A 27,226-nucleotide genomic window follows, 5' to 3' on the forward strand; every position below is an offset into this window, starting at 1 on the left:
ATGGGTAAAACACGAGAATTGTTCAAAAGGACTGGTTTGATCCTTGCGACTTATAAAGATATAATGTACTTCTGAGAGACTTGACCGGTGCGAGGTGAGACTCTTCGGATTTCTAACATGCGTAATGGAAGAATGATGTCATACCACTAAGTTACACTTACGTACCGTGGCTGACATTTATTTTGTTATTGTACCTGTTGAAATGGGACATGATCATACATTAACCAAAATAAAGGGAATTAAAAGTTCTTTCGAAAATACCTAAGACATGCAAGGAGTTTTAAAATAGCAAGTATAACCAGTGATGAAAACCTGAGAATATTGTTTTCTTTGACAATGTAACCCATTGCATACTACGAAACTGTAGAGTGCAGCTATTTCGTTTGAACGAAAGTAGTTCAGAATATCTTGCTAAAATTGTTATGAATTACATCCGAGTTTTCATTCTCGAGATCAGAGAAAAGACCAATGATGTTCGGCTTACCATCGTCAAAACAAAATTGATTTCTCAGTCTTAGTCTGCCCAGAATGTATATGTATGGAGCATTTTTAGATATCAGTCTTGTGAAAATGCTGCAACAACAGCGCCTCTTGTGGATTCATTATATTAAGCGGATACTACTATAATCTGTGTTGGGGTTTGCACCGAGACAAGGAAATCCCAGTCAAAGGGGTTTCATTATTTGTCTCTCCACGAAGCTCTGCAACACCAACATGGATTACTTATACTGTCAAGTAACCCTCCACGTTTGCAGTATAGTTTGCTAATTCAAAACATGCATTCTACATAATTATCCAAGTAGTCTGTAGCTATATTTGCCGCTCTTGGAAGTGAAAAGGAAATAAAACAAGAAAGGAACCAAGTTATAATTGTTATGTGTTGCAAGTATTGCATGACCCTTGTACTATTGTTTGTAAAAAAAAAAGCGCATTAATACGAATATATTCATGATGTCATTGGGGTGACCTGTCAAGCCTATGCACACAAGTTCTAAAAATAAAAATAGAAACATATAAGCGTTTCGTAGTAATACTGTATTATCACATTTAATCAATGTATGTCATACGAAGAAAAAACAAATAATTCGTATTTGTTACAAAGAAGACTTTAACGCTCATCAATTCTAACTTGGAAACTCCTATGGTGGTCAGTGCTACGAGTCTGGGTAAACAGCTCTAATAAAAATTTAATGACCGTAGAACGATTTATGTGCTGGATTATAGATGGCGAATTAAAACGATGGTTTGCATCATATATAATTTACCTTTTCTTTGCAGGAGGTAAAATTGTATGTGACATACTTGTGCTGTAACTGCTATTGGTTGTAAAACTACTACCATGTCTTAAAGACCCCTAAAATACAATACCCACCTGAACCAGGTGACGCGATTTCTACCTCGTGACTTTTTGGGCAATGTATATTTTAGTCCTGGGAAAATATGGTATGGATTGCTATTACTAGTACATTAAGGAAATCTTCTTGAGGAACTGATTACCATGTCTTAAAGACCCCTAAAATACAATACCCACCTGAACCAGGTGACGCGATTTCTACTTCATGACTTTTTGGGCAATGTATATTTTAGTCCTGGGAAAATATGGTATGGATTGCTATTACTAGTACATTAAGGAAATCTTCTTGAGGAACTGATTACCATGTCTTAAAGACCCCTAAAATACAATACCCACCTGAACCAGGTGACGCGATTTCTACTTCATGACTTTTTGGGCAGTGTATATTTTAGTCCTGGGAAAATATGGTATGGATTGCTATTACTAGTACATTAAGGAAATCTTCTTGAGGAACTGATTACCATGTCTTAAAGACCCCTAAAATACAATACCCACCTGAACCAGGTGACGCGATTTCTACTTCATGACTTTTTGGGCAATGTATATTTTAGTCCTGGGAAAATATGGTATGGATTGCTATTACTAGTACATTAAGGAAATCTTCTTGAGGAACTGATTTCCGAAACACCTTTGGTAAATGCGTGTGTTTTCATTTGCATCTACATTATTATCTTTGATTCATCTGGGACGGACCGTGCCTGTTTGACAAAGTGTGACGCAGGTTTGGCATAACATATTCCTGGTTGTTGCTCAAACTGCGTCTAGTGTTAATAGTATTTTTGAATTTTTGTGACCAGTGATGTGTATTGCCGGTATGTCTGGAACAGTATTTTATGTTAGTTTCTGACATAAATATTTTCTCAAACTTGAGTTTATGAAGTACGTTTAGAAGTCAACTTTGAAAAGTTTTTTCGCAGAGCCGTTTTCCATTAAGGTACACTCTTGTCTCAACTGGAGCTTGTAAAAACGCCATTGCTCCTTTGGCATGGATGCAAGGCGGTAAAATGTATGGTCAGGTCATAAAATGACCGAGACTTTTGTTCTTATTGCATTTGCATCTGCAGGAAGCCTATCTAAAATACTTTTGAAGTTGAACTCACAGTGAAGTTCTTTTCATAGCTTAACCGCATTTTTTGATAGTCTGGACTGTAAAGGAAGCAACGACCAATGGGTCACAGACTTTACTTCCGGATCAGCATCAATGCTTTATTATTCACTGTGCACTGTCGCCGAAATACACACAAACAACCACACCATAATAGTCATATAAAAAAAACAATCATATAAAAATAAACCACTACCTTTAAGTCAATATCAAGAATACTTAAATCGAATTCTTGTATCACCAACAAATTTAGAGAGGAAAATGAGCGAGGAAAAAGGGACCAAAAACTAGTCTGGGTCTATATTCGTGGCTACTGTACCGGAAGCAATACTTGTGACCCGAGTCCGTAAGGCGGATTGACTCAAATATAGGTAAACCCGCCCCACATACAAAAACACAATTTTTGCCCAGAAATAATTTTTCCGATTTGTTTTATGAACATATATAGACTAAATAACTGGCCAATTCAGCATATTGAAACAACACGATATATTGTTAACTAAAATTGGCTTTAGAACCCTTTTGAATGGACAAGTACTCTGATGCGGCGTCGTATAGCGTCACTTGATCCCGTCACATCATAAATGGAATTAAACATGACTTCCTTTGCTACCCATCTGAGATTTTTCACTGAAAAGGACGAAAATGATTTGATTGGTATGGCAGCTATATAAGGTTCTGCTGTTTCGATACTGAAATGAATTTCTAAATTTCTTGCAACTAATAGGATCATTTATTATTCAAAGTAGAACAAGGAATGTTTATGTTGCTGCTAGTGTCAAGGTCAGCATGATCACGATAGGGTAAATATGAACTCCAAAATGAGCGGTTGGGGTAATGTTGGCAGGGATGGCCCTAGAATAGCTGCCAGCAACTGGCGCCTTATAATTTTGTATTAAAGTAAAGGGCAATTGTGAACATTTTACTATGACAATCAGTATGGATCTTATACATGTTTAAAGTTCACTTATAATTATAACCATTTAGAAATGCTTCTAATCTCCCGTTAACCATCTCGATTTTGAGTTAAAAGTATTTACCCCAGTAGCATGCATAATTAAATATGTAACCAAAATCAGTTTTTCATTTTTAGCGCAAGTTATGCATTTGATCTTCAATGCAGGTCGAATTTCGTCCAAACGAGCCAACCCATTTTCAAGCCCAATTCAAAGTAACTGTAAACTAAATTGAAGATTTAGTTTCTGTGCTGATTTATAAACACTAGATTCATGCTCTTCAAACGCATCCTCTACGGAGATAATCGTAGTGATACTTGCCAAAATGGTTAGAATAATTTAGTTGTATACAATCCTCGTATCTTGCTGGTGTCATGAACAATTGCATAATTTCGATGATGTTTCCGTCTTCATGAAGGAATATATCAAACGTGTGCTCTTGGTTCGACTAACTGCAAGAAGGCCTCCATAAATAATATCTGCAAATGTTCAATGTAGAGACACTCCGGGAAGGCCGAGACTATCCCTTTATGGTACCATATTGTCTTGTTCTTGGGCAGTTCTACGTAGCGTCGAAATACAAAGATCGACCATTTCCGTCTCGTCATGAAATAAACATCAGATATAAATCATCGCCAACTATATTCTAAACTTCCTTCCTGCAAACAAAACAATATGGCAGCAGAAAGAGACAAAGTCACAATCGGAACACCATCGGTCTTTGCATTCGTAACACATGTGGTGCACTCCGCCAAAAGGCGAATCACCAAATACATTTGTATTCCTACAACTACTTCCGACGTTATTTCACGACCCAACGGAAATGATTGAGCTCTGTTCCCATGGAAATACAGTTGAGCTATTTGTTTTATTTTTCGAGAAAAGGCCGAGGATTATATGATTTTAAACTCTCTGCCGATGGGCAGCAAACGCAACTGACAAGTTCTAAAATGTGAAAGAGTCATGCGATAAGTTAGATATAAAAAAATATAATGTAGGGTATTTTGGCGCAATCTACAGTGATTCTGTCGGACGTATTATTGATATTGAATGTAATCTGGGGTAATGTTCATGATGTTCGTCTAATGTAAGGAGAAATACCTATTCGATTTAATAAAGCACGCCTAACAATATACTTACTTATCTGAAAGACAAATTTCATGGAAAATTTTAAAATATTTTCACAGATATTCTGCATTTATCGAACAAAACACTAAAATTGGATGTAAATGTTACTATGTTTTCACATTATCATTTCCAAACAATAGTCCAGAGTTTCATAACAGTTCCTGAACAAAATTGAAAATGGTAACTACAGCCCTAAGCAACTAAGCTTTGAACTGGTTTGACGATGTTGACGAATCTAAACTTTCGTTTAAAACAATAGATATGCAGCATAAATAGAAATCACCTTCCTGATATTGACATTTTATATTACGTATTAGTTTTTGGCAGGCATGCCCTTAAATTCTGTTGATAATTTTTTCGTTGTTGTACAGAAACCAAATTAAAGTAAAGTTACCTTTCTGACCCGTAAAGTCTCGCCGAAAATGGTGTCAAATTGTAAGGTTTTTCCATAGTTGAATAATTATCAACTAAAGCCACTTCTCTAATGTTATTGGAAGTAATACTGGTAGATATCTAATTAATTGTACTAATGCGTGGATTTTTTAATAGAATGTGTGACAATTTAAAAAATTTATTGCAATATTGAAACCAATAAAAAGAGCCAAAAGCTGGCATTATTTCCTTATCGAAATAACGCGTATGCTTATTTTGTTTCAGCGTTCCATGTTTACAACACAAATCACATGCATATTTATATAAAACAAGTAGGTGGATTGACCATCATGCAAGTAAATTATGACCACTGGGCTTAGAATCGTTTGCTTTTGATCTTGCTGAAAAGGGATAATAAATGACCTGGCTTTAATTCAAAGTAAGTAAAAAGTATGACTTTAGTTCTTATGACTAGAAACAATCTTTTTCTAATTTGTTATAGTCTATGTTTTATAGATGTGATGGATATCCCAAAGTTACCGTACAGACATAGAATGTTGTCTAGATTCTGAATTCCATAGTTTCAGACCTGCCTGCGTACAAACACTGAACATTGAGTTAAAACTCAAAACTAAATAAATAAATTTTAGTATATTTGACTTTTATTATGAAAACTCAACAACACGTTAATCCCGCATTGTTAATGATTCTGAGCTTACTCTAACTGAAGTTATAGAAGACAAGTGATTTAAAAATAGTAATCGACCAAGAGTTTAATCTTTGCGCTAAGACAGTTTCTTCACTTCCGGAGAGTATTTGGTTTCGTAAATTCCGTACAGAATTTGGTTACGAAAACTACGGCCGTGCATAATTTCTAAATAAGCAACGCACTGTTTATCTTTTTAATGTAGGTATTTTAAGATGATACCATAAGCTGAAGACGAGACAATTCTATTAGCTAATCACAAAATCGTAGCCGAGGTTGAAAGGGGTGTGTGGGTGAACAATTGAGATAAAGAAAAGAAAATACAGAAATATCAATATTTCCTCATGCAAGCGGTCATAAACCTATGGCTGAAGTGCATTCTAGTGCGAAATAATCCATTATGTGTTGTCTTGGTACTTTATCTATTCAAATGTTCATATCGATTTAAAAACAAAAACAAGCTACCAAAGTTGCGTCGTTATCTGAGTTTCTATTGCCATTATTTGACTATGTAACAGTAGATAGCCCTTGTAAATATTGCCTTGCTATAGGTCTCCAGGAAAGCGTCCGAGGAAGCATATAGACAATGATTTTGTGATGTTTGTTCATTGGGATTTCAAGACCGGTATGCTAATTGATTAAAGACAACATCGATCCTGGTTGCTGAGCAAGCATCTCTGTATTGATGTTTGTTTTATTGGTGAAATATCCTGTGTCACAAATCGACATGGAAAGCAAAATGTGGTACTCGTGATAATTATTGTTAAGTGGAAAATACTTCACTGACAACAAATAATCGTCAATCACGTGGTAAACGATTTCGATTGCTGCGTTTCGGTGGATGTAACCGGAGTTTCCCGATTGAATGAATTGATCTTATTTTACTTATTCTGTTCTGGCAGAAGACTGGTCATATTTTAACTTTCAATGCAGTGTTAGGCATTGAAGAGATACAAACCTCAAAACATACTGAACTTTTGTAAAACAGAACGAATACAAGCGTGAATTTGTCAACATATTTGCTGATGAAACTTTAAATGTATAGACCGTTTGGATTCTGGTTGACAAGAATTTAGTACAAAAGTTAAAATGAAAATGAAAAGAAGGTGTGTTCTCTCAAATCGGGATGGCTTGATTGCGAAGGTCGGGATTCCATTTGTACTCTTTTTAATGGGGTTTAAAAGCATAACAGGTGGTAAGTTAACTTTCTTTTACAAGGTTCTGAACTGTATTTAGCATACAATGAGGAAATTAACAACAAATTCGGATAGGCTCCTTGTCTGTCTGTCAGTCTGTTGTTCTGTCTCTTTGCTGAACAAAGGTTTACCACACTGGTTTATTTTTTGTTAGTTTGCAAGCCTCTTTGTTGATTTGTTTTTGCTTTTTTTGCATTAACTTGCTAACTGCACTAGACTTGTAAACAAAATGAATTGACATTTGGGTTAAAACAGATTACGTGTTTAACATTATAAAAATTAAATTTAGTCGAAGATTACACAGGTTTATTTTCTCGGATAGTTAAAAGTATTTTTCTGTACCTTTCAAAACACCTTACAGATTACAAGTAAATCAAACCAGACAAATGATTTTTACCTGCGCGACCGATTTACAGCAGGTAGTAAAGTAATTACAGATTTCAAGATATCGTAAGACTTTTTTTTTACTTCATCATTTTATTTTACATAAGTGTTATTGCGATAACTAAAATTTGTAGAAGAATTATCATTTTTCATTTTTTAATCGGTCATTTTACATCGAATCACTCTCAAAGTTCAAAGCGCTACTATACATTTACGCATAAGGTGATGCAATATTGATGATGTCATAATGTATTATATGTATGACACTTGCCCCACATGGACAGCTTTCTTGAAAAATCACAAAAGTAATTATAAGCGCCAGTTTAGCCGTCGAAGTCTGAAACGCCTCTCTCTCTCTCTCTCTCTCTCCCTCTCTCTCTCTCTCTCTCTCTCAAACCAGCTTACAATTTTAATAGACCTAGGTGAGACAGATACGATGCAAAGTGTTAATGTACGTGTACAAATTTATTCGTTACTGCTTTTCCAAACACCATCTTCGTTCTAAATACGCATATAAGATTAAAGTAGGTTTAAATATCTTGCTGTGCAGCATTTATAAAAACATTCGCCAATTTTATTATCCCCCGAAAAGAGACAAGGAAAAGGGGAAGGACGATCTAACCGAATCCTAAGCATTTAAATGAAAAAATAGAGTTAATTGCTCAGGAAAAAGCCGTATTGAAAAAATGTGGGTACAGGATATGCAGACTAAAGGCATGTAGGGTACAATAAATAAAATAAGTGTATGGCTTGTAAATCGATTTTAATTGAAATATTTTTGTTTTTTAAAGACGCACAGTTAAACCTATTGGTGTCTGTCAAATTCATTGCAGACATGCTAAACATTCCTAAAAGTCTTTACACTTAACTTGCAAAAAGTCCCTTACGACTTCTAGCTATTGTAGAAATTAAATATGTTAGTAAATAATACACAGGGTATTTTCAGGTAACAATAAGGATCATATTGAATGTCATTTTTCAAAATATAAATATCGAGAAGGGCTATTAGAAACTACAAATATCACAATCATTATTTTATTTTCCTTTCTTTACATAAAACAATCCTCTCACATAGGTCCACAAATACACACACACGGACAATCGTATTTATGCTCCATTAACCGCATCAAAAAATATCATAAGAAATTCTTATCCATTACGTTGTGCAGTTAATTGGATCAAGTTCGTCCTCGTTAGTATGAACAATGAGGCGGTAGTGAACTGGTTTTATATGTCTCCTGTTTTTCGTATTTATTTATACCTTTTTTATGCTCGTTTTAATTGCAAATATATAAAAATGCTATCTTCCTGTAATACCCATATTAATATATCCATTCACAGCTCGTACTGAACTATTTAAATATAAATATCAGCGATATCAGTTTGTTTGTGGGTATAAGCTAGTCACTTCTTCATGCGCGTAGTGCACGGGGAACTCTATATATTATGTCCATATAATCCGCTGACGGTCCTTTCAATCAAATTTATAAAAGCATTTAATGTTGTTTATTTAATTAATCGTTTCATCCTCTATTCTCTTCTTCCCTTTTTCAAAATTATGGGGCTTTTTTTTTAATTTTTTGAAAAAATCTGTCTAAAAATCAAATATTATTTGTGCATGTGTCCAACGAAATGATTAAATATCGTTTTTGAAAATCTTATTCCATCCTGTTAATAGATTTATTATATATACCTACAAAATTGCAACCAGTCATAAACCATCTATTATGCAAAATGAATCGCTATCATAACTATATTAGTATAATTTTTCAAAATCTACTTCAGTTGCATAGGCTGTACAGGACAACATAGACTTTATTCTATTGTGAAACTCCATTTTGTGCAGAAAATATTGCAAAGTGTATATTTGTCGCTTGATTCCTATACTTATTTTCCGTTGTTATGTTGTTTTATGTTATATTTCCACATTCATACACCGACATAAGTTTCCGCTCCCCAACCCCAATATCTATACAGAGCTACACAACTACTTTTTTTTATATAAAAACAAAAATTACTTACACTAGACAACAAATGTTATTTATAGAATGCACAAACACAAATATGTAACAGGTGTTTAATAAAATTGAAACATTACATTGTACTTGTGGAAGGTATCCATTTGTAACTTTGGACACACACACACACACACACACACACACACACACACATATATATATATATATATATATATATATATATATATATATATATATATATATATATATATATATATATATATATATATATATATATATATATATATATATATAAGATATAAGAGAGAGAGAGAGATAGAGATTTGAATTTTGTGGTGGAATAAGTGATTCTTTTTTTAAATTAAATTATTTATGTATATGTTTGTTACCAGAAAAAGATAACATTTAAATGACAGCAATACGATTAATACCCCGACTGCTATAGTAACAATAACTACTACAGCTGGTACAACTGATACTTTTCCGACATATCGAGCGTGAAGTATTTTCATAGTCAGCATTTTTTATTTTGTGGATGAAGATAAACTTCATGATTGTGGCAAAATACCTGGAATCAAATTTCATTCCATATTATATATAATTATTTATGCATTCAATTGATTGATGTAATTATAGTTAATATTAAAAATTCATTTAACTTGGTTTTGGTCATTGAGAACTTGCTTTTAACGCGCGTTTTTTTTCCTCTGATCTCAAAACTGTACATGCATATTGTTTTTATTTTTTATAATGACAGGAAACCTTTACTATTTATAATGATAAATGAGTAGTAGATTTTCGTTTAAAAAAAATGAATCCTTTCATTTCCCATCATTACTCGTGTCCAGTCAGGTTTCTGTAATAAACATATCTGATTGTCTGGCTGTAATCTAGATGAATACATACAGACAATAACAACAACAACAAACGAATTGCCGTCTTTTGTGTCAAAATTGCTAGATTCTGCATGCCACATGACAAAGATTACGAATTTCATGAACAAAAACAGCAAAATAGTGCAGCAAACTGGTTTTGACGTTCATTTAGATATTTGAGACGTTCCGCCAATAACTTGCTTGACGTCAAAACGTATTAAATACTTCAAACGTTTTGACAATGCCTTGCTTGACGTGAAAACTCATTATTAGATACGTCAGACATTCTGACAATGCCCTGCTTGACGTCAAAACGTATTAGATACTTCGGACGTTCCGCGATTCCTTGCTTGACATCAAAACGTATTAGGTACTTTGGACATTCCGCCAATGCCTTGAAAGACGTAAAATAGTAGGTCCTATGCCATGACCAAATTTAACAAGTTCCGTTTTTCTTTTCTGTAAAACCGATCACTACTTTTTAGGCAATATGGGATTGCCAACTACACGGAAAATTTACTTACCTCCGAAATTAAAGAGCTTCAGAATGTTCAAATCTACGCACCTCCGAAAATATATACTTGACAACGGAAGCGATCCAATAACCTTCTGCAATTTTACGCTTTGCAAAAGCAATATTAACACACTTTTTTGGAAAACTTGTGCTTAGTTTAAACTACTTCCGAGAGATATGTTATAGTGACTTCAGCATATCATGAAAATTAACTAAGTAATGGGGCCACGTGTTTGGAACTATTTTTCGTTTTACTCTTAACATACAGACATGACCCAAAGTTGCTTGGTGTATGAATAACATTCAAAAGTGGATAGTAAATCGCCAGATAGCAGAGTTCCTTATTTAGCGAATAGCGCAGAGTGTGCCATGACGTGATATTACATACGTAGTCAGATGAAATAAACATATATAAATCTATGCAGTCTGTACACCACTTGCGTCCAATTTAATAAAAGCACATTGATGCACAACATAAATTGTGATCCTCCGTATCTGAGAGATTATATCAATGACTTGTACAACTTGAAATCACTGGTTTGACTGTACACATAGGCAATAGTTATTTCTCTTGTTATATAAGAGAAATATTGATTTCCAAGTTACACGACAAGACGTTCTAGCAGAACAATTTATTTCTAATAACATATCGAAAACGCCATGTGATAGTTTGTATTCAGTCTTGTGGTCTTTCTTTTTCCAGACCAAACAGATGCGACAACAGAAAACTCCAATCAAAGCAAGGTAACATTTCGATTTGCAGGCAGAATATACTTTGTACTTACTTTAAACTCAACCACTAAACTTTTGCATTTTCACTGGCAAGAGGATATCACGAGAAAACCATCGGTCTGCGCCAATAAGACATAATTTGTTATCATTGTGATGTGACGTTATGAATTATTATTTTTTTTTCTTTCTTTCTAAAGTCAGTAGACTTTGCCTTCTAAAATTAATCAGATCACAAATATTTATTGTATATGGTATCTACATTTGTATCTCGTTACTGAACGTTTTACTGTTTCCAAATCCGAATAAGTCATATATTAATCGAAAGTACCTTCATAGATGAACTCACGATGATGTTTTAGTTGTCTGGTATGTGTTACGCAGACTGGACGGTAATCAAAGCAATGGCGCTGATTTCACTTTCAGATCAGGCTCAACTTCTCACTACTCACCTTGCTCTGTCGCTAAAACAATCAGACAATCACACCATACTGGTCATATTCTATAGAATACACAAGTATCTTTAAACCAATACTGAGAATGCCTAAATTTAACTTTTGTATCACCACCGAAATGAGAGAGGAAAAAGATCTAAAAATAGACTGGGATTAAATTCTTGGATACTGAACCGGAAGTCCATTTATAGCTAATGAAAACCACATGAACAACTCTAATTAAGGTGGGTGTTGCATGTTTGTTAGAGACCCTGTATGGAAAGATGCCGGGTCACGGAAAAACTTTGTACTAGTCTTTAACGTTGCTCCGTTGATGAGTGACGTCAAGCCAATTGCTTATGGAAAAAGTGTGGCGTTTTATCCTATATTTAGAAGGGGAGAATCGGTGGAAATAATGACTTACAGAGCTCAATAGCCTGAAGTTGTATCTTACTAATGACTTATTTGAAAGCGGAACTTTACTCATTTAGTCTCTGTTCCGCAATATTGTCGCTTTCCATTAACAATCTTGACGTAGGTGACAACGAAAGTATGGGCAGATATTATATAACAGACAATCTACGGGTGGCAACGTCTAACAATTTTAATAATTTACTCACAAATAATAATTAATTGCAATAATAGCCTGTATATGTGATGCCTTTTCTTGAAGCATTGGTTTTCAAATATACGTCCGCAAATCTCTTGCGTTGTTTTAAGACACCTACACTATTATTAGCACCTCATGGTTTTAATAAGCCTGAGTAATTTATTTGCAAAGGTATAATTTTGTTAATATTAGCTGGTTCACATTTTCTCGACCTTAACGATCTGATATGTGAAGAATCGTTTTTAGAGAAAACGGAATAAGAGAAAGAGATGCACTACATCAGGAAAGACTGTTATTTGCATATGATTTTAATTTGCATGGACCTGTGTGTCTGAAGCTATGTATGTTGCCCTTGTCTTACGTTTCTTTCAACAACACGATTAACTATATTCTATAATAAATCTGGAATATATCATAAATAATTGGATTGGCACCACACTCACGCACGCACGCACGCGCGCGCGCACACACACACACATACATACATACATTCATAGATACATACAATCCATTTATCCATACATACATTCATGCATGTTAGAATTCCAACATAATATATTTTTATGGGGTGGTTGGGGAGTGGTTTGTTTTTTGTTTTTTTTTTAATATTTTTTTTATTATGAAGACAAATTAGGAATAAAATATACCAAAGATTTAGAATACTACTTTAAAATTAGTTTCTGCTATTTCAGTAGGTACGGGTCCTTGGACATGGAAGTACCTAATACATCGTTAGTAATGATAATTTGATCTATAAATGACATGGCTGCTTTTATCAATGGTTGTCAAAATTTCCACAACACAGATGGATCATAAAATAACGATAATTCGATGTTATCCTTTCGTTAACGCAGCTGCAAAGCATACCTATCGCTGTCATAACTATGAAATGCACATATTTATTTAATCTCCACGATATTTACATGCAATAATGATGAGTGTTGCCTACCCGTTATTGTCTCCTGTTGTGCACTCGCAAATAACGCTAACATGATTGTTCAAGTCCACTTTATAAAATTAAACAACGCGTTTGTAAGTCGATAGCAATTGCTGCTTTTCAAATGTATTATGAAACAGACTAATGGGTGAGACAACATATCAATAATGCAAGTGTCAAAATGTATGCTTTTGAAAACAGTGACAGGAACTGGTAGGACACAATAAAGTATCTCATCCTGGGTTAATGATAAACACGGGAAAGAACACGTGAATTTATGTGAATTTTGGTTCCATTCCTCGGACAATTTACTCAAGACGCCAAAAATGTAAATGAATTGTATTTAGATGACCGAATTTACGGTGCTTTCAACGTGACTTGCCACGGGGCAGTAGTACGTATCAATGTAAACAAAGATAAAAATATTGTTTTTATAGTTTTATTAATATCGATGACTATTTGAACTCTGTCTGAATACATTCAACAAATATTCTCTCACTGTGGGGTAAATGTGCTGATGCTTCATGCTTCATGTAATCACATATTTACCTAAGGTTAATTCGTAGTTAAGAATACCGGTGATAATGTCAACACGTATTATGTAAGATTACAACTATAGACCCGATTCTGGACACAATTAACTGCCTGCCTGTTGTTTAACCACTACGCAACGACTGGTTCGTGGTTATATTCAAAAAAGGGATTCTTCCACTAGGTAGAGTCTTCTGTTTTTCACTCAGTCATGATGTCACGACCAGCTTGGAATCAGTCTTGAGCTTTTGATGACTGGAATGCCGAGAGTAAAGGGTAAGTGATAAGTTATCCAGGATAGTTTTCAAAGAGACCAGACCATGTCCAATCGAAACTGACAGATTCAAAAATCTATGGCGGAGTATCAATAAGCATTTTGTCCGGACTACGTCTATTTTTCAGTTTGTAAGATTTGAACGTCGCCAAGGGTGGATCGTAGTGAAGTCAAGATGCGTTAGACTGTATTCCGAGTTTGCGCTGGTTAAACGGCGGGAATGAATTTTAGGGAAATTCTAATTTGGATTTGCGTACAAAGGCTTCTTGATGAAGCTTTCCGGGTGGGTGTGAGAGGTGACACCAGAGGATCGGAGAGAGGAAAGACACGTTAAGAGCGCATGAGAGGTCTGTTGTGACGTCAGTAGTGTGTGTGGAGGCGTGGTGACGGAAAAGGTCTCACTGGACAGTTTATCTGGTGAATTTTCATCCGACGATGACCAATTACAGAAAAATGAGAATAATTTTACACTGAAAACACAAATAAAAACAAACTAATGATTTTAGTAGAAAGCATACATGTGAGATTTTGACTGCAGTAATCAGATTAATTCCTGATGCAAATGGTGGTTTTTATACTGAACCAACACTGCCACCAACCCCTAAATTTTACATTCATTTTTGACAAGAAATAGCTATTTTGAATATTTTTCTGTGACAAGGCAGCTAAAAGAATCAGTATGTGCCTTATGCATGAATAAAGTTCACTAGTACTATAACAAATTAGCATACTTTTCATCACCCCCTCAACCATCTGGATTTTTAGATATTTACCTTTGTAGCAGACACACATAAATACGTAAGCCAAGTCGACAGCTCATTTGCAGCCCAAGTTACGCATTTGATCTCCAATGCAAATCTAACTGTGACAGGTAGTCACCAACAAGCCAACCTATTTCCAAGCCTAACTCAAAGTAAATCTGAACCACATTATAGATTTAGCTTATGTGTGAATTTATAAATGCTAGGCTTGTGATAATTAGGTTCATGCCTTCTACCTTAAAAATTAGGGGGGTGTCAAAATACGAAACTATCCAGTGAGACCTTAAGAATTCAAATAGCAGTCTGATTAAGGGAAAATCTTCTTATTTTCAAAACGTTGACCAATTCTAAATAAAACGCAACCTTCAGAAGTTTGAAATTCAAAATTGTTTGTTTCCTATGATTTATTGAATTTATCGATGACCAAAATCTATCAAACAGAGCAACAGCTATGAGACAGCTTCATACTTCATGTATTACTCTCCCCTCTGAAACATATAATTTCTTTATAATACGTCAGTTTCATCATTTTTCATAGCTAATACACCCTGTCTTGTTAGTGCCTGGTGATATCAGAGATATCTGAGAGCACAAATAATACAACTCTTCATGCAATCTGAAATAGTAGTGAATAAAAGATGTAAAAGAAGCCAAGCTGAATTTCTTGTACAATGGCTGCAGAATGTACATGCCAAGTACTTGAAAGAATAATAACGATGCACGGCATATATAAACTGACCAGAACTCTCTCACTGATTTCATGAAAAAGGTCAAATCTATTCTAGAATAGAGAAATCCAAGGTAGACTTAAGGGAGGCAACTCATCAGGTAACATCAAATGTATGGACCAATCTTTGTAAACTGAACCACATCAGTTGGGAAACTTAAACAATGAAATTCTATACCCATATTTATCCCATCTGTTGATAAAACAATATGCATGGATAATGTATTTTAAGAACACTAAGAAGGACACCTCTAAATCATTTTCATACTGGCCGGCACATAATGTTGTTGAAGTTGCTGGTATTTAGAAGTGTGTTTTGCTAGTGATTGTCACCTGCATAGAACTGAATCTAAAGCAAATAGAAAATCATGCAAAGTAAAAAAGGGGAGGAGAAAAAACACAATGTAAAGAAGGGACATCCATTTAACATAACTCACCAAAAACTTCAATGAAACTGGTGCAGATATATTTGTTCCTGTGAAAACTCCACAACAATTGGCATGTCTGACTCCCAATAAATTGTTGATGTTGTCCTGCTGTTAGCAATATCACTTCAGCAGGTGTGCTCCCATACACCTTGAAGCCTACAAGAAAATAAAACCCTGAACTTCTTATATACAGGTCATTATAACTTAAATTTCTGTAAATAAGATGAAATATATGTATTGAAACATTACATCATGAGTAGATATGGATGAGCAGCAGAGAGACTGAGCCCACCAACTATTCCGCCCAACAAAACACTCTATCGAGAACACTTTTGATAGAGGATCTTATTTCACAAAATAAACCCTCTATTCAGAAAACTATGATAAATAAGCCTTCTCTGCTGACTAGAAGAGTTATTTCATGAAAAATAACTAACTATAAAAATACTTCTTGACTCCGGGGTCTACTAGACGAAACACTTGGTGGCTCAGTCTCTCTGCTGCTATTGATTTAAAAATTCTAGGATTTCTGCTGTGAATTAAAAATTTAAGTTAACAATAATGGCCAACATTGGAGAAGCACATTCTGCTAGACTGGCTCGAGAGCGACTAGAAGCAAAAAATTTCTTCCTGTGAGAGATTCTGTAAGACAAAAATTACAAGCACGGCAGCAAGCACAAGTTGAATTTGCAACAGGTGCAGAAGAATTATTTAAACCCGTCACAACAGATACTGAAAAAGCTGCGGCGGTCACCAAAGAAGCTTTACTGGGGGATCCAGGTGATATAACAAAACCGGGTATTCTTCCAGTGCTAAAACAAACCGCTACGCAGGCTGAAAAGATTGCAAAAAGAACCAAACAAACAAAAAAGATTTTACGAGATCTTCCAACTGATATAGTTGCAGCTCAACCTCCTGTTGGTGAAGAAACACTTAAAGAGGTCAGTGAAATTCGTACTGAAGTAGCTGGAGCAAAAGAAAAACTTACACCTAAACCAATAAAAGAAAATGTTGCAATGATTAAAAAATTTAGAGAAGGGTTTGTCGAAGATATTAGAAATACTAAAAGTGAAGAACTACCTGAAAAAACATTAATTAGTATATTTAATAAATCCAGTATCTTAAAACCTGGCTTTGAGAAAATAAACGATGATAGTCTTATCAAATGGATATATCGTATACATAAAAATAAAAAGCAAGCCAGATATGATGATTTAGAATTCAGAGGTTTTTTTTTAATAAAAGTAGAGAGACTTTATAATGAGAAAGTGAAACAAACAGAACAACAACTATCCACTCAGTCACCTCCGCCATCAGTAGAAAGACAGCTACCGCCTTCACTTCAACGTATTCCATCCCTGCAGCCTTTACATTAGCTTGATACACCTCTACCGTCTTCATATCAACTTACTACACCTCGGCGACCATTAGAAAAACGACGGCGGGAGTTAGCTAAGGAATTTGAAGAAGGGGGACCTCCCGGTGCTACTGGTAGTGGTCTTGGTGGTCACATTACTTGTCCTGATAATATCATCAATGATGTATCACGGCTAGAAATTCTCTTAGGAGGAAGGCGTGCCGGAAATAACTCACCAGAAATAATTAATGAAGCAGCTGATATCTGTCAGCGATTATTTCAAGGCGGCATCATGGATACTCACATCTATCGAGAACTTATTGATGAACTCGTGGACAGCGATTAGAGAAATAACTAATTAAATAAAATGATAGTACACAATTCTCATCGTAGACCAGTCATGGTCAGGGTGGTAAATTCACGAGTACCCGTATACAGGATGACTTATGGAAACGGATTAGGCGATGTTGTTCAGGGTTTATTTGCGAGAATGGCACCTTAAGCAATACCGATCGCAAAACAATTATCGATGAAAGTCATTGATGTTATTAAAAATAAAGCTACTGGCGCTGTTGGTAGCGCTGCCAGTAAAGCATTCATGGCAATCAAGGACAGACTAGCACGACTGATACGTAGAAAACCTCCGCCGGTAAAATTACCAGCCACCGCAGACATGCCAGCAAATGTTAGTAAAGTAATAAATGAAGCCGCAAATCAAAAACTAGCGGCGCTGATAAATCCTGAACAAATAAACACAAGTTTGATTGCGGGAAGTGATCTTCGTTTTAGACGATAACTTCTATAATAAAATGTTTAAACGGGAATCCGACCCAGCATTCGACATAGACGAACCGGTTCTTAAAAATGAATCAGTGCGTGATTATCAGTATTACTCTTATGACGCACGAGAACCAAATAAACGAGGACGAATTGAACTTCAGGTTCAGGATACAAGTAGATATTTCCTGCCCGCTGAAGCATTTATTGAGGTAGAAGGAGAAATTATAAAAATCGATGATACAGAATACGGACCCAATGTTAAAATCGGTTTTGTTAATAACGGAATTATGGCCTTGTTTGATAGTGCTATCTACATGATTGATGGAAAAAATATTGAATCAATTCAAAAGGATGTCGATGTTGCTACAACAATAATTGGTCTAGCAAGATATTCTGATGATTATACAAGATGAGCTGGTCCATCAATGATGTTTGCCAAGGACGCATCTAATTTTCCTAACAGTGATCAGTTTATTATTAGACGACCAAGAAACCGTGCTGTTCCTCCTGTTGATGCTGAAATTGAAGACATGATTATTAGCGCTAATGCAGAATTTAATTTAGGTTTCGCTGCACGTAGACAAATGCTAAAAGGTAATCGTAGAAATTTTTCATGTGCCATTCCGCTGTCGCATATCTTTGGATTTTGCAGAGATGTCAGAAAGGTGATTTTTGGAGCAAAACATACAGTCGTGCTTGTTAGAAAAGCCGACGACAATGATGCTATATGGCGACCTCTAGGCGACCCTGGTAAGGTAAACATAACAAAACTATCACTGTGGATGCCGGTAATGACTCCTGCAATTACTGAAGAACAGCGACTGCTTTTTTTTATGGATCAAGGTGGTAAAGTGCTGTTATCGTGGCTTACAACAACCACAGATAGTGCTCAAAGTACCAATAACGGTTTATTCACATGGCATATAGCATCACAGCAGGGGGTTGCCGCGCCGCGACATATTTTCATTGCTCTTCAGGATGCTGCACGGGTGGGTAATGAAACACGTTCGCATATGATATTTGATCAACTTGGTATCACTGACGTTTCTCTGAGAATAAACGGGCATCAAGAACCATCTGAGAACATACTGTTAAATTTTGGTAATAATCATGTTGCACGTGCATATCAACGATTGACGAAATATCTAGCGCGTGATCTAAATATCGATACTGGTTTGCAAATATCACAATTTGTTGCTTGAAGGTGCTGGTGGACGAATGAGAGTCCTTGATGTACCAGTAGAAAATATGTAATATTTTCCGAAGATATGTAACAATTAGATCAATCTCGTATTAAATAAAATGTCATACAGTCATGTTAACGTCACTCTGACTTCTGGTCAGGTGAAGAAATTACAATCAAAAAACGCCAGCACATGTGGGACAGCAATAACACTAAAACACGATCAGCTAATGGGCGGTCCAAACAAACTGTCATTAACTAAAACCCAACTAAAACATTTCAATAAAGCAAAGCAAGCAACGACTGGAACTCACCTTGATTTCTCTCCAGCCGCGGTCAAAGATATGGTTAAAACCGGTGGTATATTTCCTCTTCTCGCCGCGATACCAGCACTGATAGCTGCTGCTGCTCCCGCAGTCGCAAAAGCAGCCGCGTTAGGGGCTGTTGGAACAGCTGCTGGAATGGCACTAAAGAAAGCCACAGGAAAAGGATACAAAAAAGGGGACTCGCGGATCAGGGCTAAGACTTCCAGGAACTCCACTCTCATGGTACCCAAAAAGGTTCTAAAAACACAAAGTGTTTTCACACCGTTGTTGAAGCTTCCAGCTTCTAATTTTGATTTGCTTGATGCTGTTAAACAATTAAATATAAAAAATTTCAGCGGCAGAATCAGAGATTCGTCGATATCAATCGCGGCGCTTCAAGATGATATGCAAAAACTTGCACTAGCCCGTGTAGCGAAGACCGGTGATACAATGACAGGTGAACTCAATCTCGGCAAAAACAAAATAACCGCGTTAGCGATTCCAACATCCCCGGAAGATGCCGCAAACAAACAATATGTAGACACCATTGACGGTAAACTAACCACGTTGCGGGCAGAGTATGATGTTCACGTGAGCGCGTTTACAAGACTTCGAATAAAATTCGCAAAAACTGATGAGGCGGTGGATAAGTTCTTTGGGACTCCTCCAGTCATCGACATGAAACTTTCTGAAATCATACCAAATCTTACTAATAACGTCAACGATATCAATAAGATTAATACCCGGTTAGGTGTAGTCAGAACAGATAGTAGTTTTTCAGATCAAATCGCTTTGATACAAAATAGCATTGACACGATCAAATAAACACAGCAGGATATCGTATCGGGAATTCCTGAGATCGTTAACAAAACCAGTCTGATTAAAGTCCCCACTGGAGTTACTTCTGGGCATATCACTATAATAGTATACACGGTATCATCGGGATTCGCAACATGGTCCCGACAAAATAATACTATCAAATATACAGCAACAGCCACTGGCGTGTATAGACTGTCTGTGTTCAGTGCCGCTAAGTTTGAGATCTTCACAACATATCCCTGAAGACATTCCACCGATAAGTATTCCGGGGTTGTGACTATCATATTAAACAAGGAAACCGAAGAAACATTTATACTGGAAGCCGCAGACAAGAAATTAACCGCAACATCTTACTGGTGGTGTTTGGAATTTGAGCTGAAACGCCTCAATTGGTTACCGCGTAAAATAATAAAATGGCATCAACGACAACACGGTCATTAAATGCGCAGCAATATAGATATGATCAAGTACGTGAATGGCAGTCAGAGTTAAAAAACACTATTGACAAATGCGCAACAAAGATAAAAAAATACAAACGGCGTGTAACTGTATTAGACACAATAGTGTATTCGGTATCCGCGTTAGTTGCATCTACTGGGGTGCTATTATCAGCGCTGACACCAGTGACAACTGCAATCGCGATTACAATTACAGTTTCAACATCAACGACAATTGCAGGAGTTGCTAATATTATTGCGAAAAAAATATCCTCGTGTGCGCTAACAAAATTACACAAATATAAAAAGTTAAACAGCGAGACCACAAGCACCTACTCGAAATTGTCCTCGTTGATATCATCCAGCCTTGACGATACAGTTATATCCGATTCCGAATTCACATTGATGTCCAGCGCATACAACGATTACGAAAACACAAAGAATTTTAATTTGAAAACGATGAAGATAAATAATGACGGAGATGCTTCAAGAGATAGCCGCAAATACAGCTCCGGTAAAAACATCAATGATAACAATATCTTCGACGCAACCAGAGTTTAATATTAATTTTCCAACTGCAATTCCAGTAAAAGAAATCGCATTGGCACAATTACGAGTATATCACAGTTGGCCCAACATCAGAGTCGACATCATTTCACGGACAGTTGCCAGATAATTCATTTGTATTTTCGTATCAGAATAACCCCGACGGTACTCCAGATTGGAACGTCATTCATTTACCAACAGGGTCTTATCAGATAGAAGAAATCAACACAGAAATACAGCGTCAAATGAAGCGTATCACCGGAAAAGAAGCAAGCATATCAATAACCGCCCACGAGCCAACGTTGTCAACGATCATCGAAGTCGCTTCACCGGGTTACGCCGTAGACATTTATAACAGTTCAATCAGAACAGTATTAGGATGGCCTAAAAATCCACCACCGACACCACCGATACCACCTGAACCAAAAAAGTCTGATTATATCACCGATAATAAGTCATATCACGGAATTACACCGTCATACAAACAACATCTTGACAATATAAAAAGTGCAACGTTGGGTAACTTGATTAACTTCTATGAAGATGGCAGCGATATTGTGTGGGTTTTTGTTCATACAGCAGATGAAGGATTTAATATTCGCCTGAGCGAAATTACTGAATATTTTAAAATTATTAATCAATTACATAAAACACAACTAGCGCATCTACGGCAACGCTTCCAAGAACATCTTGGAAATGTATACATTTCCGATATAGGTTCACGCAGCGAAATTATTAAACAAATTGAGATATAAAATCAGATTGCCGCAGATATGGAATATATTAACCAGCGAACAATTCAAAAAGAAATTGACAGTAAACCCGGTGATAAACAAAGATTTCTAAATAAGTTCTCGCTTAAAGAAGCTGAACTACCGAATTTTAAATTACCAGGATACGTTTCCCCGGTCATCTTGAGAAAATTTATCATTGATGTCATCGATGAATACTTCGATGACATACTTGACCAGTACAAGCGAATATTGCCATCGCCAACTATCCTCAGATATGACAATTCCACAGCGAGCGATGACAGACATATTTCTCCGGGAATCGTAAATATCACTTTTGTCGTCGCGGTCAATCTTGTGTGTGACGTAATCGATGGCAGTTACAACATAGACACAACAATATCAAATCAAGCCCAGCAAGGGTTTATATTATATTCATTTACTCCTAAAGAACCACCTGGGTTTTTGATTGTACAAGAGCCAATCAATCCAGTATTTCTGCAGTGTTTAAGTCCAGTGCTGACAAGGATGAATTTTAAAGTCACTGACCAACAGGGTAGACTTTTGGACCTGAGAAATGAAGCTATTAGTATTAATTTGCTGGTAAAGTCCTAGAATGTTTTACACTCCAAGGACCTTCAAATCCTAAAAAATTTTCAATTAATAATATCATATCATAATAATGTCAAAAAAATCTTCGATTTTCAAGTCAAATACTTCCCAGAAATGCAAAGCATTTCCGAAAAAATATGATGATGATGATGAAAATATCTCTGACAGTGACACCGACAGTGATTTTATTGTTAGTGACAGTGATGAAAATGTTTCTGACAGTGATTTTATTGTTAGTGACAGTGATGAAAATGTCTCTGACATTTCCACTGACAGTGACGACACCGACAGCGATGTCGGCAACAATAACAAAGCCATCACCATCGATGATAGCACTGTCACAATAAATTATATTAAATGATAAAAAAATATAGCATGTATCAGCACGTGAAATGTTTCATATACGACAAACAAACACTTGAAGAATATATCAGGAAAATATTCAGCGGAGCGTCGTCGATTTCATCAATGATGAAATTAGGTGAAGTTAAAATAGTTATTGATAAATACGGCAATGATAATTTTTTACTGACAGAATCGCAGTTGAAACAACTACAAGAAAATCATATCATAGCGATCACATGTTTTCCAGACCAAATCATGAATTATGCTCACTCGTGTATTTCGCGGGATCATCTTGATAAGATACTGCAGTGAAAGTGCAAGCACTTTTGAAAATCCTAAAGGATTTTCACTGACAGCGTCCTTGACTTTGTCAACGGGAGGAAAAATCACAGAAATCGGACGATTTCACGATAATTTTATTTTTTGTGCAGTAAAAACATTTTACTTTATATATATTTTCTACAACACTGACAATTTCACTGGTTTTCACAGGGTATTTGCTAGTAAAAACCAGAGAAATTGTCCAAATTGCTAATCCTGATAGGGTATTTGCTAGTAAAAACCAGAGAAAACGGACAATTGCATAATTTTATTATATATTTTTTTTAACACTGTCGATTTTACTGATTTTGATAGGGTATTTGCTAGTAAAAACCAGAGAAATTGTCCAAGTTGCTACCCTTGATAGGGTATTTGCTAGTAAAAATCAGGGAAATTGTCCAAGTTGCTACCTTTGATAGGGTATTTGCCAGTAAAAATCAGGGAAATCGAACAATTGCATAATTTTATTATAATAATTTCTGCACCACTGCCAATTTGCTAGTAAAAACCAACGAAATCAGATAATTGCATAATTTACGCAGTAAAAAAAGTAATATTTGAAAATTCTAAAGAATTTTTACTTTATATATATTTTTTACAACACTGACAATTTCTCTGGTTTTCACAGGGTATTTGCTAGTAAAAACCAGAGAAATTGTCCAAGTTGCTACCCTTGATAGGGTATTTGCTAGTAAAAACCAGAGAAATTGTCCAAATTGCTAATCCTGATAGGGTATTTGCTAGTACAAACCAGAGAGATCGGACAATTGCATAATTTTATTATATATATATTTTTTAACACTGACAATTTCACTGGTATTTGCTAGTAAAAACCAGAGAGATCGGACAATTGCATAATTTTATTATATATATTTTTTTAACACTGACAATTTCACTGGTTTTGATAGGGTATTTGCTAGTAAAAACCAGAGAAATTGCTGGTTTTATTATATATATATTTTTTAACACTGTCGATTTTACTGGTTTTCATAGGGTATTTGCTAGTAAAAACCAGAGAAAATGTCCAAATTGCTAATCCTGATAGGGTATTTGCTAGTAAAAACCAGAGAAATAGTCCACGTTGCTAATCCTGATAGGGTATTTGCTAGTAAAAACCAGAGAAAATGTCCAAATTGCTGATTTTGATAGGGTATTTGCTAGTAAAAACCAGAGAAATCGGACAATTGCATAATTTGGACAGTAAAAAATAGTAATATTTTTTTTACTTTCGATTTCACTTCCAAGTACTCGATTTCACTTCCTTGATTTTATCGAGGTAAAATGCAAAGCATTTTTGAAAATTCTAAAGAATTTTAAGATGAGGTATCTACTTCAAAATCCGAAGGATTTTCATCCAAAGGATCTTCAGCTGACATACAATGTTTCAATTTTCGGACGCGATTATTTATTATCTTTTTCATCTCATACTCGCCTGCCAATGCCAGCCTGATTTTTTCAATTGCACGAGACAATGGAACAAATTCATTTATTTGTGCTTCTTCTACGCCAGCTAGTGATTTATACAAAATTATTTTGAATCATCTTTATGAATCGATATTGAGCAGGAAGAATATAACGCCCTGCGCATTTAGATTCATATAACGATTCAAAATCAGACAGAATTGTTTCAGGATTTAGTGATATATTAAATCCTTGTTTTTCTAATTTTTTAATAGCATCAATCACATTATTGATATTTTCGTGATTCATATTTATATATATTTTTATATATTTAAAATAAAAAAAATAAACAGTAGTCATTGATGAGCGGTTAGTCTTGTATTGGCTTATGGGTGTCCACGAGGTCCTTTCAGACTTGAGATTTTTTACTTCCTTGATTTTGTCATTGACTTTGTCAAGGTGATTTTTTTATTTTTCAGATTTGTTTTTATCTCAGTCTTACAGAGCTTTTCTTATAGCTTCTCGGCATCCTCGTGATCGGTTCTTTTAGCCATATTTTGTTTTTGACCGTAGAGTTTATACATCCAATGACTACTGTTTATTTTTGGGAGCTCCATGTGCATACCCCCCAAATCGAATCCCAGGGGTAAAACGCACCCCCACGATTAGACGTGGAGGAGATATGCACACAAGGCCCCTGCTGGAGCCCCCATCTTATTATATAAACCCCAAATGGGCACCGTCGACAATATGTCCGTGACGAGATTCGAACATGGCATTTGATAAAGTCGGGACGAAAGTCAAACGCGTTACCACTGTGCCACTGTCTAATCTGATAATATAGGATTTAAAAATTATTATATACCGATCTACCTGTTGTAAAATTTATACAGGTACGTGGACACAATAGGCCCGGCTTACAGGCAAAAAAATACACCTTAAGATATTATCCCGGAAATTCTATCTTAACAAGTTCTGAACTGGATACTGACCAACACGGGACTGTGACGTAGTGTATATACAGTTGTCTGTAAAAAAAGATAAATAGACCATTACAAAGTTTAGGATAAAATCATTCTTGATTTTGTCAGGATAAAATCAAGGGGAAAATAAAGGAAAGTTATTTACTTCCTTGTGTAGAAAACCGTCTGCTCGTACCTGTGAAATGTTATAGCGCTGTCATCCTTGACGCTGTCAAGGTGACAAGGGGGAAATAATTGTATCATTGACTTTTACGCAGTTGTTGTAGAGTTATCTACATAAGAAAATATAATCCAGCTATCAAACGTACTGGAAAAAGTTGATTTGATAATATTTTCTGCAACACGTTGAACCGAACGGGAGTTAATACCAAAATACCTCGCAGCTGAGTTCATTGAGCGAAATATATTTTCTTTATTAGTATTTTTGCTGAGAGATCTGACAGCTCTTCTTGCAACGCTCTTAAATTTACCAGTGTCACCTCCTGCAGAATTCTCGCCCCGCGTGATGGTTTGTAAATTTTGGAGAGAGTTATTAAGTTTATTATTATCTTTGTGATCAATTACAAGACCGTCTTTGATCTCTCCGTTAAATACCTCAAACACAAACCTGTGAATATAATAGCTTTTACCTCCAGAAACCTTAAATCGGAGATAACCAGAATTTTCAACGACACCAACTGGTTTTTTCAATCTACAGTGTCTCACTATTCCCTCGCGAGATGCTTCATAATTCTCGATGGTTGGATGTCGGACAAATTCTTGATTCATATATACTTCATGTATTTGTCTAATTTATAATTTCTCTGAGAACTTAGTTATATAATCACTCTCGGATTTCAGCGCATCTCCATTATTTTTTATTGTAATATCGCTTGAGTTCACGGTATCGTTTCCCCCCGCATCCCACACATAATTGTGTTTTACTCCTGACACCAATGCCACATCGAAGGCATGGGATAGGTCCTGTGCTTCCTCGTTTGATGCTTTGTATGTGTTCACCGCAGAATTCCTTCCTGCAAGGCTTATTACAGACTGTTACGGATCCAACTTTTAACCACTTGCAATTATTCATTGTATATATATAATATTTCTTATTTAAATATTTGTCTTAAATATAATATGAAGGGTTTATTTGGCGCTGGGAGATTCGATCTTGACAGGCTAAACAGAGACTCACGACGGCGGAATCTAACTGATCTATTTAATATTATCAGGGATGCCAAAAAAGAATTCCGCGACGACGGCGCTTCTCATGTATGGTCGTCATTTAAAAATATCCGCGATATTGACTCTGTCAATGTCGTTGACGAAGTCATCGATGCTACAATGACTGATGCCCGAGAAAAAACAATTATTGATTATCTATTTGATATTCATCAAAGCGATGAACGCGGTAAGAAATATTT

The 27,226-nt window shown here is 35.6% G+C and overlaps 1 long non-coding RNA gene across 1 annotated transcript in view; it reads left to right on the forward strand.

Annotated features, from left to right (window-relative positions):
• Positions 1-6,549: 6,549 nt before the first annotated feature.
• Positions 6,550-27,226, forward strand: part of LOC149797088 (uncharacterized) — a 34,118-nt gene continuing 13,441 nt past the window's right edge. Inside the window, exons 1-2 of the long non-coding RNA XR_016421493.1 lie at positions 6,550-6,816; positions 11,273-11,313. This is a non-coding gene — a long non-coding RNA (uncharacterized LOC149797088). The remainder of the gene's footprint in view (positions 6,817-11,272; positions 11,314-27,226) is intronic.

Source organism: Sinohyriopsis cumingii, chromosome 6 (assembly GCF_028554795.1).
Source record: "Sinohyriopsis cumingii isolate HCF-2022 chromosome 6, ASM2855479v2, whole genome shotgun sequence".
Taxonomy (NCBI): Eukaryota; Metazoa; Mollusca; class Bivalvia; order Unionida; family Unionidae; genus Sinohyriopsis; species Sinohyriopsis cumingii.